The 16,870-nt window shown below is 46.8% G+C and overlaps 1 long non-coding RNA gene across 8 annotated transcripts in view; it reads right to left on the minus strand.

Moving 5' to 3' along the window:
• Positions 1 to 16,870, minus strand: part of LOC109455023 (protein TUNAR) — a 46,855-nt gene that overhangs the window by 3,318 nt on the left and 26,667 nt on the right. For 2 of the 8 annotated variants that reach the window (XR_012494532.1, XR_012494531.1), the window contains exon 3: positions 10,306 to 10,431. The exons of 3 other annotated variants lie outside the window; for them this stretch is intronic. This is a non-coding gene — a long non-coding RNA (protein TUNAR). Of the gene's footprint in view, positions 1 to 1,297; positions 1,317 to 5,916; positions 6,204 to 10,305; positions 10,432 to 16,326; positions 16,348 to 16,870 lie in introns of those variants that run through there. 3 more of the 8 variants (XR_012494535.1, XR_012494536.1, XR_012494537.1) reach the window with 3 other exon arrangements.

Raw genomic sequence — 16,870 nt, forward strand, 5'->3', positions numbered from 1 at the left:
AAAGCACGTTGCAGAAGACATACCATATGAGTCAACTCACAGCAGGCAAAACGCACAGCAGGCAACTCACAAAGCCTCAAAGCAGGCAAAACCAAACAATATACTGTTTGGAGACATATACATTGATTTTTATAAAGAGCAGAGGAACAATTAACACAAAATTCATGAGACTGGCTTCTTATAGACACGGACAGAGTGGGGGGCCCTCTTGGAGGGGCACCAAAGGCCTTCAGTATATTTTTTCCATCGTTAAGCTGGGTGGGAAGTACTGGCGTGTTCATTTTTGTCATTATCTGTTAAACTGTGGACGTATGTTTCAGAGATTCTTTTGCATGTATGATATAGTTTGCAATAACTAACATAATTTCATTTTATTCTTTGAGATAATAAACGTACCCATCTAGGAGGCCTGCTGGGTAGCTGAAGGCTTCTTTTCCACCAACCACTAATTCAAACCATATGCAAAAAATTATCAAGTGTGTGTGGTGGCAGCAGCGTGTCTATTTGAGGGGATGTGACGGGATCAGGCCAGGGCCCACCAGCTTCATTTCCTTCATTAGAGAACGGTGCCGTTAGAGCCAGGAGGCTTTTCATGCTCCAGGGTTATGATGGTTAATTTTATGTGTCAACTGGACTGGATCATGGGATGCCCAGACATTTGTCAAACATTATTCTGGATGTGTCTGTAAGGATGTTTCCAGATGAGATTAACACTGCAATTGGTGGCCTGAGTAAAGCAGATTGCCCTCCCCAGTGTGGGTGGGCCTCATCTAATCAGTTGAGGCTGAGAGTAAGAGGGACTTTCTCCTGCCTGACTGCCTTTGAGCTGGGACATTAGCATTTTCTTGCTTTCAAATTCAAATGGAAACATAGGCTCTTCCTGGGTCTTGAGCCTGCTGGCCTTTCTACTGAAACTAAACCATCAGCTCTCTTGAGTTTTACGGTTGCTGATTCACCCTGCAGACCTTGAGACTTGCTGGCCTCCATAATGACACGCGCCATTTCCTTAAAATAAATCTCTTTGTCTCTATCTATCTGCCATCCGTCTCTGTCTCTGTCTCTGTCTGTCTGTCTGTCTCTCTCTCTCTCTCTGTCTCTCTCTCTGTCTCTGTATCTCTCTCTCCCTCTCTCTCGCCCTGACTAATACAGGGGTCAAAAAATATCTCATGGAAAATGTCCAGGAAAGATAACAAACAGGAAAACAGGAATCCAGGAAGGCAGGGAGTAGCGCTGCAAAGTGAAATGTCTGCACACCCCTCCCACCAGCATGTGAACCCCTGAAAGGGCCGGGTCATACCTTGAGGATGAAGTCTGGATTCAGAACACAATAGACAGGCAAATAGACATCTGTGTGAAGGGGAGACAGGCCATCAGTGCAGATGGGGAATTAATGCAACATGAATGTACACACAAGTGAAAGGACTGTTTTATAGAGCAGTTTCATTTCCTTCACAACTGCGGTTTACTGCATAGGCTTAGGGGGGTTCCTAACCCCCCTCGCTCACCCAGGCAAAGGTTCTAGTTGGAGCTATTTGGTGTTCTGTTTCTCCCCTCGTATAACTTTTGATGATGTATAATACACATACAGAACAGTGCACAGACTTTCAGTGTACAGCTTGATAAATGTTCCCATCTGTTTAGCGAGCACCAAGATCAAGAAGCAGAACCTTCCAGCCCTCCCGGAGGCACTCCATTCCGCTCACTGTCCCTTTCTCCCTTCTCCCCCAAACCGTACCCTGACTTCTGAAAACACCCTAGGTTAGTCTTGCCTCTGTGAATTTCATAGAACTAGAATCATACAGCATGTCCACTTTGGAGTCTGTTTTTCACCCGCCAACGTTATGTTGCTGAGGTTCACCCATGCTGTTGTGTGCAGCTGTGGCTCATCCATTCTCATTGTGAACAGTAAGTACCCCATTATAAGCCGACCCACAATTTATGATATTTGCTGCTGCTGGGTTTTTCCAGTGTTAGGCCATTATGCTGCTATGAACATTCTTGCACATGTCTATTGACAAACAGACATAGCATTTTCCCCAATGTTTTATATGACATTTTTCAATATACAGCAAAGTTGAAGAAATATTTTACAGGGAGTACCCAAATGCTCATCATCTAAATTCCACCGTTAACACGTTAACTATACATGCTTTATCAGATACCCGCCCATGCGTCTCTCCATCCATCTTTTCTTTGGCGGGGTGCATTTCAAAGTAAACTGCAAATATTATTACTTCCCCCTAAATAGTATAGCAGGTTCATATTAATTAGAGTTCTAGATATGTTTGCAATTTTTTTCTTTTGAGGTAAAATTTCTATGGCAAATTTATATAGCAATTTCCTTTTGGCTACATACACCCAAGAGAGGAAACCTGGGGTAGAGGGTATGCATGTGTTCGGCTTTAGTAGATACTGCTAAATGGTTTTGCAAAGTGGTTGTATCTGTTTGCTTGTCTGTGAGTGCTAGGTTGACCCCCCTCTTTTATTTTGGTGACTCCATGGCCCAGCCTTTGCTGGAAGTCACAGGAAGGACTAAGTGCTTTAGAAATCCACTCCCTCCCAAGTCCCAGTTACCCCTTCAATGGGTTTCTCCTTTGAGCCTTGAAAGGGTAAGCTTTTGAATCTCTGCCTCCAAGAACAGATATCTGGCATGGACCAGGTGCTTGGGGAAAGCATGCTGACGGAATGAGTGGGCACTGTAGGGTGATCTGGCATCTCCCCGTCTCTGCAGGGCTGGGAATAGATGGCCAAGGTCGGTCTAAAGACGCAATTAGCGATGCCTTTAAAACCATAGACCCATCATTGCGGTCACTCAAGCAAAACAAAGTGCCTGTCACAGAGGATGCTTGGTTTCAAGGCTTAATTTAGCCTCTTCCCTGAGTTAACCTGAGATAACTCTGACTCAGGAGGAAGTGGAGAGGAATAAGCGGGTGGACTGTGTTTACTTTCTAAGGACACTGCAGCAAACCAAGGGCCCAGAAGAGGCCTTCCCCGACTCCCAAATGTGCTGCGTCCCAAAAGTTCGTTTCTAGGTGCTTGAGTCATCAAGCCTGAATTTCCCCATACAAACCATGTTGGCAGCTGAATTGACAAGGGAGCTAGCAAGGGCTTCCTAGGGAGACGTGATTGGGACATTTTCTTTGGAAAAAGTGATCTGGCCAGGGTGTTACAAATGAAGAGTGGTGGAGAAGGGAAGAGGCTGGAAGAGCAGTAATAGAGATGGGAGGGGAAAACAAAACCAAAATAAAACAAAAAAGCGAAGGCTGGGACAGGGTAGTGTCTCACATAAATAAAGCCTACTGCACAGGTATAAATTCATTCATTCACTCACTCATTCACTCATCCTTCCTGCCAGGGGCGGGATGGAAAGGGAATGGGGAGTGACCGCTAATGGGAAAGGTCTTCCTTCTTGTTATAAAAGGTTCTAAACTTAGATTTTGGAAATGGAGGCACAACTCTGTGATATACTAACACCACTAAATCGTACACTTTAAATAGATGATTTTTGTGGTTTGTAGATTACAGCTCAATAAAGATGTTTATTTTAAAAAGACAGCATTTGCAATAGTGTCTAAATATAAAGTATCTAGAAGTAAAGCTAACAAAAATGTGTAAAATCTTTACAAAGAATATTAGCGAACCTTTACTAACAGACATAAAAGGAGACTCACATCAAAAGGAAGATGCACCATGTTCACGGAGCACGAGATTAATATCCTAAAAACATCGGTTCTTCCTAACGTGAGCTATAGGGTCACTGCTGTTCCAGCCAAAATTTCTACAGGGTTTTTGGTGCCCCTTGACAGGCTAATTCTAAAATGTATATAAAAGTGCAATGGGCTAATAATAAATAGCCAAGCTATTTCCTAAGGAAGAATAAGGTAGGGGGACTGGCCTTATAAGACATCAAGAATTATTACACAGCGCTCGTAGTTAAACCTACACAAATAGGCCAAAAGAACGGAAACACGGACAGAGCTGATCACTGGGGGAAATGGGCCTTTGGATAAACAGTGCTGGAATAACTGAGTACCCATATGAAAATATAAGTGAAATCCAGCCAGTAGTTCACCAATTCCAGATGGATTGTAGACAACTGTGAAAGGGAAAACTTAAGAACTTTTAGAAGACAATGTAAGTAAATGTCTTTATGATGCTGGGGTAGAGGATATCTTAATAAGACGTAAAAGCTCAAACTAAAAGAGAAAAATATTAATAATGTCAATAATATTAAATTTAATACCTCTTTTATCAGAAAATATCAAAAAATGAAGAGTTGAGCCACAGCTGGGAGATATATATATATATATATATCATATATATCATGTATATATAGATATATATATGATATGAGATATATAATATACATATTATGTTATTATATATATAATATATATCACATACATATTATATATAAATATGTTATATATATTATATATAATTATAATATATATTTTATATATATATATCTCATATCATGTTAGTTTCAAGTGAGTAAGAAAATAATAAACTTCTGGTAGGAAAAATGGGCAAAAACTATATCCAGGCACTTCTCAAAAGAGTAAATAGCCACATAGAAGGTAAACCTCAGTAATCAGAGAAAACACAATGTCTATCAGATTGGCAAGAGCTAAAAAATTCTACAAAACCACCGAACACGGACAAAGGTTGTGAAGCAACAGGGACTCAGACACCAGCTGAAGGAGCACAACCTGGTCACTGTCACTTTGGGAGACAGGATGTCACCGTCTTGTAAAGCTGCATGTTCTCAGACCCTGATGACCCACCATCCAGTTCTGGGCACGCACCCTGAAAACACCTTAAACCAGGGTGCGCAGGCAAGAACGTCCTCAGATAGCAGGATCAGTATTAGCAACCTGCTGGAAACAACACAAATGTCCATCTACAGTGGTCTGCATCTACTGTCATATGTTCATACACTGGAATTCCATACGGGGTGGAAAGGACTGAATTCTGCAACAGGCATGAATGAATCTCCAACACAACGCTGAGTGGGAAAGCATCCGGCAGAAGAACGCATAAAGAATGTTTTCCTTCCATGAAGTTCGGAAACATGGAAAACATAACACCTCGTCATTTAGAGATACAAATGTGATAAAATTACAAAGAAAAGCAAGAGAATAACAAACCCCAAATCAAGGACAGCAATTACTAAGTGGAGAGGGGACGTGGATGAAATCGGGGAGGGTCACTCGGGGAACCCCTGACGTATTGGTAGTATTTCTTAAACCGGATTTGTGGGTATATGGGTGCTTGTTCTTTCTACCTTTGACTTTCTAAATAGGCTTCTGTTATCTATTCAATAATTAATCAACTAATCAATTAATCATTATCAATTTATTTATTAAATCATTTGCTGTGCAGGAGCTTTTGGTATCCCAGTGCCCATTCCCTTCTTCTGGTATCAGTGTTTTGATTTCCTCTGGGAAATTACCCTGCCCAATGGATGCTGTCAATCAAGGTGCCAAGGGGATGGGCCTGGATCCAGGCTAAGCCTATCAGATGCTCTCAATGGAACTCAGTCTTAGGCAGGGAGGTGGGAGGCGGGGCAACTGTAACAGCTGATGTGTGGTGGCCATGGTGCTGAAGTGAGAGATTAGCAGCCGGGGCCTGGACGCCTAGGAGCAGCCTGACTTCAGTCCTTTTCAAAGTTTGGGTCACCATTTCCTTCTACCCCATGTCCTTGCAAAAATAGTGTGTTTTGCTTAAGGCAGTCAGAATTCATTTCTTTTCAATATCTGCTGCTTGCAACCAAAGAACTTTTACTCATACGGAAGGGGCATTCAAATGTATTTTGTTTGCTTCTCCACTTGACCTTTGAAATCCCCCTAGAAGAACTCTCCTAAGTGTCATGGAGCCTCTTGAATACCACCCACCCATCACTCTGGAACTTACCACCTGTCAGGAGAGCTTATTCTACCTGCCAACAGCTGAGTCAGGAAAGTTCTTTGATTTAAAACAAAATATCCTCACTGTAGCTTGCGGCCACTGGAACCACTTCTACAACTAGGGACTAAACAAAACCAAGTCCTCATCACCGCCTGCCAGGCAACACCTCAGTTGTTGAAAAATTCGTATTCAGTGGGAAGAAAAAGCATCTGGGATCCAATCTTGGCTCCAGGGTTTTCCAGCTGTGTGACTTGGGCAAGCTGCTTCATCTCTCTGAGACTCAGTTTCCTCATCTGTAAAGGGGGGGTAATTAATATTGGCTTGTAGGATTAAAGGTAACGGTTGTAAATTGTCTACCTCAATGACTGGCAGCTATGATGATTAAATGATGATGATGATGACTGAGGCTCATTCAGGACCCCCCTTTTCTCCAGCTAAGCACCCCCTGTTTCCTACTTGTCTGTAGAGCCCCTCGTAATCATGATCCCTTTCCTGGAAAGGCCCCTCCTAAAACATCACTCTAGGAGAGGCTTCCCCAGCCCAAATGGGGCAGGGCTCTCCCCGCCCTCATTCTGATGTGGTACATCCATTAATGCTGCTGAGAACGGAGAACCACATCTGCTTTGGGGCTGCCACCCCTGCTGTAAATTCATGATGCTTCAAAGCCACCTTGCTCTCTTCCTGTTGGGGGAGGGAGTGTTTTCAACTCAAGGACAGGACAGCATATTTGGATCGAATTACATTTCAGTGGGTTGACTTCTGCCCACTCCCAGTTTCAGATAATCCACCACGGGATGTGCATACTTTCCACGCTGTTGTCCAGATGACTCACTTTCCCATTTTTGACCAGGTTTCCAAGTTAATTGTAACTTGTTAGTCAGCACTCTTCTGACACCACCATTTTGTTGTTTGCCTTCTCCTCCTGCCCACATTTCCCTGTCTTTTCTACAAGATGGCATGAAGTCCTGCTAGGACCTCAAAGTCTGCTAGGCCAGTGACCTTGCCAGAGAAGGACACGGCTGAGCGACGTCCAGTCCTAGGGAGTCAGGCTGGGTCCTGGCGCCCTCTGCCCCCTCTACGCACTTGTGGAGTCCCCTCTTTATTACTGCTCTACCCCAATTTCTCAGAGTCGCTTACTAAGTGAGAGAACTTCCTTCAACAAGCCATTCAGTGATCAATAACAAACAGGGAATGAAAAAAATCATGGGGTCATGAGCCACTGAAACCTAAAGATGATGGTGAAAAAGTGACATCAAGGCAGATACCCACATTATGATTAAAAGGAAAACACACAGAATATTGAAATTCGGGTCCACGTAGGACTGCAAATAATAGTTTTAAAATCTCACTTGTTCAGTGAGTATTGAACTCACTGAGTGTTCAGTGAGTATTGGGGGAAGAGTATTCAGAAATTTTCTATAGTGCAGCTGATTGTTATTTTTATCACGTTCAAAGCACACATACATGGAAATAAAGCTAGCAGGACTCCAAGCGCTTCTGTTTTCCTACAATCCTTGGTGACCCTCAGCACCCAGTGATAAGAACAAAGCGTTCAATGCCGGTTGTGCCAAGGAGACATCTGTGTGTCAGTGTCTCTGTGCGCGAGAGGCTGGAATCTGAGCCTGAAAAGGGTCGTTGCTGTGTGTGAAGGTGACAAATGAGAAAGGTTCTGACAGCCTCTCTATAACACAGCGGAGATGTTCAGGCTGAATGAAGTTGGTTTCGGTGCCATTTAATTCTAGTAGAAACTTGTCTTTTAGAATAAGTCCAGTCTTGGAACTCAATCTGGGCTCCCTGATGTGCTGAAAGGGACCACACACTCAAGACAAGGGACTATTTCATCCTAATTCTTTGCATGACTCACTAACGGACGTCTCTGGAGTGGCTCAGGCTCAGACGTAATTCCAAGGGTTTCTCTGTCTCAATAACGTCTCCATATTTTGGGGTAAGGGAGGGTCTTCTGGTCCTATTTACAAGGATGACCACTTGCCTGGAAATTTAGAAGCGCCAGGTGACAAATTGAGTGGCGGAACATCAAGGAAGCATCAGCATCTCCCTGGAGAAGAGACCTCAGTGGTCACCTGAAACACAGCACCCTCTCGAGAATTTGAGACCCAGGCTTCCAACAAATATCCCCTGAGTGCCCACACTAAGCACTGGACATGTGCAAAGAGAAGATTAGGCCTTTAGTTCTCAAGCACCCCATGGCCCGGGGTGTGTGGGGGGGACACAAACATATCACTATGGTGATGTGAGCCCAGGGCATTGTGGGATCCCAACCTGCCTGGGAGGCCACCCAGGGAACTCTCCCTGAGAGATGGGGGGAAGGGAGGATCTAAGCTGAGACCTACAAGGCTGGCAGGACTAGAGTGGCTCATGGTGGCAGAGAAAGGGCACCTGGTTAGGAGACTGGCAGGTGCAAAGAAAGAGTGATGGTGCAGAAGGCGGCAGCAAGTCTGGCAGTGAAGCTCATGGGGGGTATGGTAAGAGCTGACGCTGCAGCGGGAAGAATAGACCAGAGCAGGGGCACTTGGAAACCATGCAAAATAACTTTGGAATTTATTACTATTTATTCAGTAGATGCAAAGTGTATGCGGATGTTCACTTCACAAATTCATTTTCCCAATCTTACATACACCCAATTTATTCTCTTTTATATGCATGAGATACTTCATAGTAAATTTTTAAAACCCATTTAGCTCCTAAAATCAGACCTCAGTAAATGAAAATTGGTAACTTGCTCTGCAAGATGAACGTTTGGACCAGGTGGCCTCCAGCTCTGCCAGCATCCCCCAGGGAGGCCCTGCTCCTTGCCTTCCGAGGACTCAAGAAATCAGCTGGGGGCCTCTCTCCAGGTACAGACACTCTGCACCCACGCGAGGTCCTTGGCAGTGGCTGGGCAAGAGCTCTCCAAGGGACAAACTCCTCTATGTATGCCCATGCCCCGCCCACGTGACCACAGAATGACCCAGCCGTCATCACATGCCTACTCAAGGGAAATGGCAACCAGGACATCTCTGGTGACCGGAATTTACTCCCAGGAGCTTCTAAAGAACCACTGAAGAGAGAGAACACGTGTAAAGCATTTAGTCTGCTCAACAAAGGTCCACAATTAGTATTATTAATAACAAGTAGAGTGTGGCCCCTCATGAATCGCCAAGATGTTGCTGGATCCAGCTTTGCACGTGAGGCCTGTCATGACGTGGCCAGTAACTACCTCTCCAGCTACACATGATGGTAACAATTACAGCTGCTAATCCGTATGTACAGGGCATGGGCCAAGCACTGTATTGTCATCCAGCCAGCCAGCCAATCCAGTAACATTTAATGAGCACCTACTATATGCCAGGCCCATTCTACAACAATGGGCTACAGCAGCAGCAGCACAGATGAAAGTGTTATTCCCATTTTAGAAATAAGAAATTGAGACTAAAACTAATTACTGAACACCTACAATGTGCCAGGCAGTGTTGTAGGTACTAGTGATATAGCAATGACTAAAACCAAGAACTCATCAAAAACGGGGTCAGAATTGAACCCAGTCACCAATTCTACTCCCCAACATTGCTCATGCCCTGTCTGCCTGCACACACACCCTCCGCTCCAGTTCTATGCACCCTTCGCTCTGCCGTGCTTTCTAACCACAGTGCATTTCCTCACGCTCTCTTCTGGCTTGGACAACTGATGCTCATGCTTCCAGGCTCAGCTTGGTTAACAGCGTCTCCAGGCATTCCTTCCTGAAGGCAGAAAGCCTGCTGCAGACCGCGTCTGAGCATCTCCTGCCCTATTTTGTAAGCATCTGTTTATCTGGGTGCCTCCCCCCTGCACTGTGAGCTCCTTAGGAGGGACCGGCCGCGCTCTGATTCTTCTCCATGTCCTCTGGTCCCTGGGCTTGGCCTGCAGTGCTAACGGTGCGCAGGGCACTGAGTGAGCGAGGGAATGAATGAAAGAATGAAAGAGTCAGGGGAGGCCCAGCCTCCAGGTTAGAGGAGGGAATGTTGTGGGAGGCAGAAGAATGGGCGATGGGGACAGTCCAGCTTAGCCCACGTAGCTGACCTCACTATAAAGGGAAAGGTAGTGAGGAGAACCTGTGTCGAAGGAGCATGATAGTCAGGAGCATCTTTCCTGACTATCCAAGCGGGAGTCAGCCAGAGTGGACAGGCTGCGCTTGTCAGTGTGTGTGTGTTTGTGTGCGTGGGGTGGTGGTGAATAGTGTGTGGGGGCGCGTGGTGGGGAGAGAGAGGGGTCATCAGTCCTGAGGCTGGGTCGGAGGTCACTCCTGCTCCAGCAGCTCCTGGCATCTTCCTTCTCTTGTCCACCATCTATACACAGTGACACACGTGTTGCACATGAGCACTGGACAGAATGGGACCTGCCTTCGTGCGCTGCTCCTACCTGGGGAAGCGCCTTGGCAAATTTCCTGAGCTCAGCTTGTCCGTGTGACCACGGAGAGTGTGGACCCAGATGATGAGGTGTCGGGGTGCTTGGTAGGCTGGCCCATTTTCTTTCCCACCTGGAAGTCTGATGAAAAGGAGACTTAGTTTACTGTGTGTGAAGTAAACAAACATTTAAACACTGATATAAAGAGAAAAAACAGCTCCTTGTACTAACACTTAAAGGTAAATTAATCAGTGTTTATCTTGCTCAGATGAGAACACATCTTTTAGTTGTGGGAAACATTAATTATAGGGGCCTAGATTTCCCCGTGGAACACATGCCATCAGGTAGCTCCGTGGCAAAGCTGCTTAAACCAAGCAGTGGAAGTGAGTCACAGGCCTGTGGGATTGCCCTCCACCCCCACCCGCCTGCCTGCCACTTCTGCTGGGCCATACACCCCACTTGTCAGACCCCATTCCCCAATTCCCAGGAGCAGCGGGAAGTAGGGAAGGGTCCAGCGATGCTGAAGAGCAGGATTTGGGTCCCAGATTGGCCCCCAACCCGCTGTGTCACCTCCCACACGTCCTCCCTCCACTCCAGTCCTCATCTGTGACTGACCCAGGGTGGACACAAACCATTAACTTTCAACAAGAAACAAATATTTTCTAACAGTTGAGGGTAGAGCTTCCTGGAGGGAAAGTGAGCAACACTTTAACAAAACTATGTGTGCACCTACCCACCAGCCTAGCAACCCTCCTCCTTAGACTCTACCCTGAAGAGAATCTCCAGCTTTACAAAAATACACATTCAAGTTTGTTCACTGCAGTGTCATTTGTAAATGTAAAAATACCGGAAGTAACCTAAACGCCCAGACATAGAAGAGGGGCTGGGCAAACTCCAGTATAACATGCAATGGAGTACTATGCAGAGAGGAAGGGGAAGAGTGACAGGAACGGATCTGGAGAGAATTCCAGGACATACTGTTACGTTAGAAAAGCAGAGTGACGAGCACTTATAGTATGCTACAATTCATCTAAGAAAGGGCTCTAACAATATGTCATCTATTCATCTGTGCAAAAGAAGAGTAATTCAAGATTAAAGAGGCTGGCTATCTAGAGGAGGTGAGTGAGAAAGGGGTGGAGAAAGAACGGGATTGGGGAGCAGAGGCAAAGAGGGACTGACACTTCCCTGAGTGTGTCTTTTGGTCCAAATCGGACTCAGAAGCATTATAATGTTTCACATGACTTTCCTGTACCCACAAAAAATGATTGAAACCAACCAAATGTGAAGGAAATGCCACATGGAATATACACACTAACAGATGGACCGAACTATTATAAATAAATACATAAATACATAAATACATAAGTAAATACTATAACCACACTGAAGGGGATGGGAAAGAAAAAAAAATAACCTAAGGGACTTTGGAAAACAGAGTTTGGCTGGATAGCATATGGCTGAAGACAAAAGACTGTACACAAATGCTGGTATTAACTTCGTAAACATGTTTCTCACAGGGGTATGGTTAGCAATTCTGAAGCTACTTTAGTATATACTTGAATTAAAAAGAAATATTTTAGCTAATGAGAATGGGATTTCTCACTGTGGAGACAGACGTTACAAATCAGGAAAGGGGAGAAGGTTAAAATGGACCTTGTCTATCAGTATAAACTCGGGGTTTTTAATATACATACAAGTAGGTAGACACGGAAATATAGATGAGCGTGTGCACGTGTGTTAGTGCACATCCGTGAAATTCCCAGCTGTGTCCACCGAGAGGGGCTAAAACAGTGATGCCCGGCAGCACTGCACGCACAGATCTTGGTTTCTATGCGCCGTTCTCCAGTGAAAGGTACCACGGCTCCTTAGAGAACCGGCTGATTGCAAGGCGGGGGAAGGCAAATACCAGATGAGCCTTGAGCATCTTGTGATTCGAGACAGTCAGGAAGTGCCCCCCAAAAGATGAGGAGTCAGGGGACAGGTCAAAATATAAGCACAGAACTGAAAGAGCTCCTAATATTAGACCAAAGCTGCACCAATCTGAGCAAGAAAATCAATAACCACAGTATTAGACTATAACTCACAGAATAAATATCTAGACGTTTACACTAATACAAATAAATGTCATTGACCCTTGAACAGCACTGGGGGGTTACAGGTGCTGGTCCCTGCACACCCGAAAATCTGCGTGGGACTTTTGACTGCCCCAAAACCTCAGTCGTCCCTCACTATCTGCAGGGTATTGGTTCCAGGACCCTCCATGGATAGATGCTTAAGTCCCCTCTATAGAATGTCACAGATCAATGCATACAGCCAGCCGGTCCTTTGCATCTGAGGACTCCCAACCGCGGATTGAACAAACTATTTTTGATCTGCGGTTGATTGAATCTGTGGATGTGAAACCCAAGTATACAGAGGGCTGACTGTATATTTACTGTAAAAAATCCAGGTATAAGTGGATTTTCAAACCCAGGTTGTTCAAGTGTCAACTGTAATCACATAAAAGGGGGAGAAGAGACAGTCTTTCTCGCAGTAGAATTCCAAGTAATAAATGGAGAAGGAAAGAGGGAAACAGGAAATCATCATTAAGCAAACATCACAATATTCACGTATGGACCAGACCCACCGACGGACGCTAAAATGAATAGGTGCACGTTGAAGGAGAAACACAATTCGCACCATCGCCAAGTAGCTCCCTCGAGATATTTATTAATTACAAAGGAAAGATAGGAACTTGACAGTGGAAAAGCCTGGTAGATGCGCCCTTGACCAAGTGATCAAGGTCAACGTCACCAGGGATAAGACACGGACACCATGGACCCCCAACAGGAAGCACTGAGCAGGACACAGCATCGTCTCTGCGGGATTCTTGCCCAAAATGCACAGCGCGGTCCAATCCTGATGAATCGTCAGACAAGCCCAGTTGAGGGACGTTCTACACAGTGACTGAGCAGCACACGTCAACAGTGCCGGGCCATGACGGCCACAGAAAGACCGGGGACTGTTCCGGACTGGAGCAGACGAAGGAGCCCTGGGCTCTACAGCAGCATGGGTGGGGCCAGGGATGGGGTCCTGGAGCTGAAAACGGTCAGTAGGGGAAACCCGGCGGCATCCAAACAAGGTCTGTGGTGTAGTCAGTAGTATTGTAGGTTGTTCAGCTCCGGGGTCTGCTAAGTGCACTGCGGTCCCCAACATGCGGACTTGCGGGGAAGGTGGGTGAGGGGTATATGGAAAATTGTACTATTTTAAAAACTTTTCTGTAAGTCTACATTATTATTACTCGTAAGAGGTAATGTTTACATTCACCATTCATTTATTTCACAGACACTTCTGCCAACACACCAGGCCTTTGCGTAGGCCCTACTTAGGATCTGCTAAAGTGTGACTCCCTCAGTGGGGGTGGGGACAGATGCTAAGGGGTCCTGGATTTGAACCAGAGCTTCCAGGGGCCTTTGGTTACAAGCTGCGGGTTACTCATTGAGGAGCCTGGGATTGAAGGGAATTTATGGAAACTTCTGTCCTCCTCAGGCGGGGGTCCTGAAGGAAAGGGGTCGATCATCAGGCCCTGTGGTGTCCCCTCCACTTCCTGACCCTCTGCAGACGCCACCAGCCCTAGTTCTCAGAAGCAATGAGGACCCGAGGCCACCATCTCTCAGAGGCTGGAGCTCAAAGGCCCTGAACTCCTGTCCCCTCAGAGTCCGTGTTCTGGGGCTTATACCTGGTCCTTGCCAGCTCACACCTGGGGTGCACTTCCTAGAACCAGGTGTCTGGCTGGCACAGGCTCTAGTCCCTGCCCCAGGAACTTGCTTGATGCCCCTGGGCCTGGGCTGCTGACTTTCCTGCCTGTCCTCTATCCTCCGAGGAATGAGTGTCGGGCTCCAGAACCTGCCTGGTGGCTGGAGCTCTGCTCCTGAGGCCGGGACTCCGGCTGAGGCCAGGGGGTCAGGCTGCCTGTGTCCTGAAGGCCTGCTGGTGCCCAACTCACCTGTCCCACTCCCTGCACAAGCTCTGCACGTCTTGTGGCACCTCCCCCCCACACACACACTGCCCAGTGCCTCATGGACCCTCAGTGTCAACTGCTTGCCTGGCCTTAGTCTGTCTGCCAGACCGACTTGTTCCCAGCTCCCCAAAGAGGCAGGTTCTGACCTAAGCCAATTACTTAGGCCAACTGACCTGTCTCCAGGCGTGTCAGGAAATGCCCCAGATCTATTGTAAGGCACCTAGCAAAACCCACGTTGCGTGGGAGTAATCTACCAAACACAGACCCATGGCATCTGCCAAACCCCTCTTCCCAGCTGTGGGGATTACAGACTACCACAAATCCTCTGACACTCTGCCATGGAGTCTGTGTCCCCTCTTCTTGGGTGACAGCACATAGTGGCAGTGACCCTGTGCAGTCTCTGGGTCTGACCTTCAGAGACTGGCAGCTTCCACGTCTACCTCTGGAAACACTCCACTCTGGGGAAGCCAGTCCCCCTCTGAAGCCCAACTACCCTGAGAGGCTTGCTGTGCAGAAGCCCAAGCCGGCCACACGGGCAGGAACGTGGAGAGGTGTCCCAAGCCTGGGCTGTGCCAGCCACCCACAGAACCGCAAGAGATAATAATCACTTTTGTTTCCAGCCCCCCGTTTTAGTTGGCTTGTTATGCAGCATAGATAACAACGCTCGCTAAAAGAGGCTTTTGTTTGCAATCCTTGAGGAAAAGGGTTTTCTTCTCCAAATAGCAACAAATATTTCCAGAGAAACTGGATAAACGGGCAGACAGAGACTTCTGGGGGAGCAGCAAAGATTCTGAACATCAATTTTCTCATCTGCAAAGCGGGAGTCATAACTCCCCGTGGCGTTGGATGAGAACCGTGCGAAAAGAACCAGGGACCAAGCTGGCTGCATCTGTGACTTGTGCCCCATGTGTCATTGTGTGTACGTGTGTGGGGGGTTCATTCTGGAATCCCTGTACCTCAGTTCTGAGTTCTCACAGATCCGGGGACTCTAGTAGGGTCTTGGGGTACCGACTTTGGTTGTCCCTCTGAGGGACAATCCCGCTTGGCAATGGCGTCACCTCACTTCCTGCTAGAGGAGTGATATCGGACATATCGAGAGCAGTCAGCAGAGACCCCGGGGGTACTGAGCACTTTCTAGGGACCAGGCAGTGTCCTGAGCACTTTACATCCACTGACAACAACCTCACACAACCAGAAAGGCGGAGGTGCCACCACCCCATACGGTATGTGAGCACAGAGGGCCGAGTGAGAAAAAGGGACATCTCACGGCGGGTTCCACAGCTGGCAGGTGTGTGCGAGCCAGGATTCGGACGCACACATGCGGCCCTGAGCCCAGGCTCCCCAGGGCCCTGTTACATTGCCTCCTGGCAAGTGGACACCAGCCTCCCTCCCTTCTTTCATCCCTGAGCCTCAGTTTCCTTGTCTACAAAATGGAATGCTAACACGACCTGACACCTCCTGCGTGGATGAAATGCGAGCAGACCCACGGGCCCAGGTCACGTGTCTCCCTCTCTCTCCACTGCCACGCTTTATGGCTCCAAGTTGCAAATAAAGGACATTTACTGAGAAAATGTATGTTCCTTCCCCCTCCACCCCCAAAGTCCCACAAGGGAAACGATCATCCTTTTTTAGGAAACCACCTTGAAGACCTTGATCGGATCAGAAATAGAAGCCGGAGCCAGCGCACAGGAATGCGAACCCCTCCCGTTGGCAAAGGGAGCATTCTCTCCATTGTTTGCCCCAGGGGGCCACGGTGGGAGGTCACATTAAGATATGAAAGGGAGGTGGCCAGAAGGTCCTTTTCAGAAGCGGCTCCCCCACCCCACCCCATGATTCCTAGCACTCGCAAGCTCCCATTTCTGAACTCCCAGGGGAGATGGCCAGGGAGTTTCTGAAGGGCACAGCACCTGCAATCAAGATTTCTTAGCGCTCAGGTCTCGCTGAGCAAACAGCTTGGCTGGCTAGCTGTGGCGCAACAGCCTGTATTTTACGAATATTTTTCTTTGGAGGGTTGTACCCATCAATATTTCACTTACTCGGGAGCGTTTGCATGTTAATGTGATTTTTTTCACCTCGACCAGACAGCTGGGTGGGTTTCACCATCTTCCAGAGATACAAAAATCTCATCTCTGCCAGCAGATCTCTCCAAGTGGTGTTTCTGTCCAGGCTGCAAATAGCATCTGTCTGAATGATAGCTTTTTTGAAGAAACTGCTACAGACAACGCAGAGAAAAGTCAAGTTTACAATTTTGATCCAATGCTTGTCAAAAACTAATGGGGAAAAAATTTTTTAAATGGATTTTGCTATAAGGTATCACCACTGAAAAAACGCTGATCTGTCCAAATGCCTCCTCCTCTCCCTCGCAATCACTCCTGCACCAACTATGCCAACACCCTTGACCTTTTTTGGAAAATAGCACCCCAGGGCCTTTGCACTTCTGGTTTTCGCTGTAGAAACGTATTTTGCCCAAAATTTGTGCTGACTTGCTCTCCTAGCTTTCGGGCTTTGTTCAGACACCATGTCATCAGAGAAGTCTTCCAGGCCATCCTGTCTATAAAGGTCCCCACTCTTGTCCATGTG

The sequence above is a fragment of the Rhinolophus sinicus genome, linkage group LG03 (genome assembly GCF_036562045.2).
Source record: "Rhinolophus sinicus isolate RSC01 linkage group LG03, ASM3656204v1, whole genome shotgun sequence".
In the NCBI taxonomy this organism is placed as follows: domain Eukaryota; kingdom Metazoa; phylum Chordata; class Mammalia; order Chiroptera; family Rhinolophidae; genus Rhinolophus; species Rhinolophus sinicus.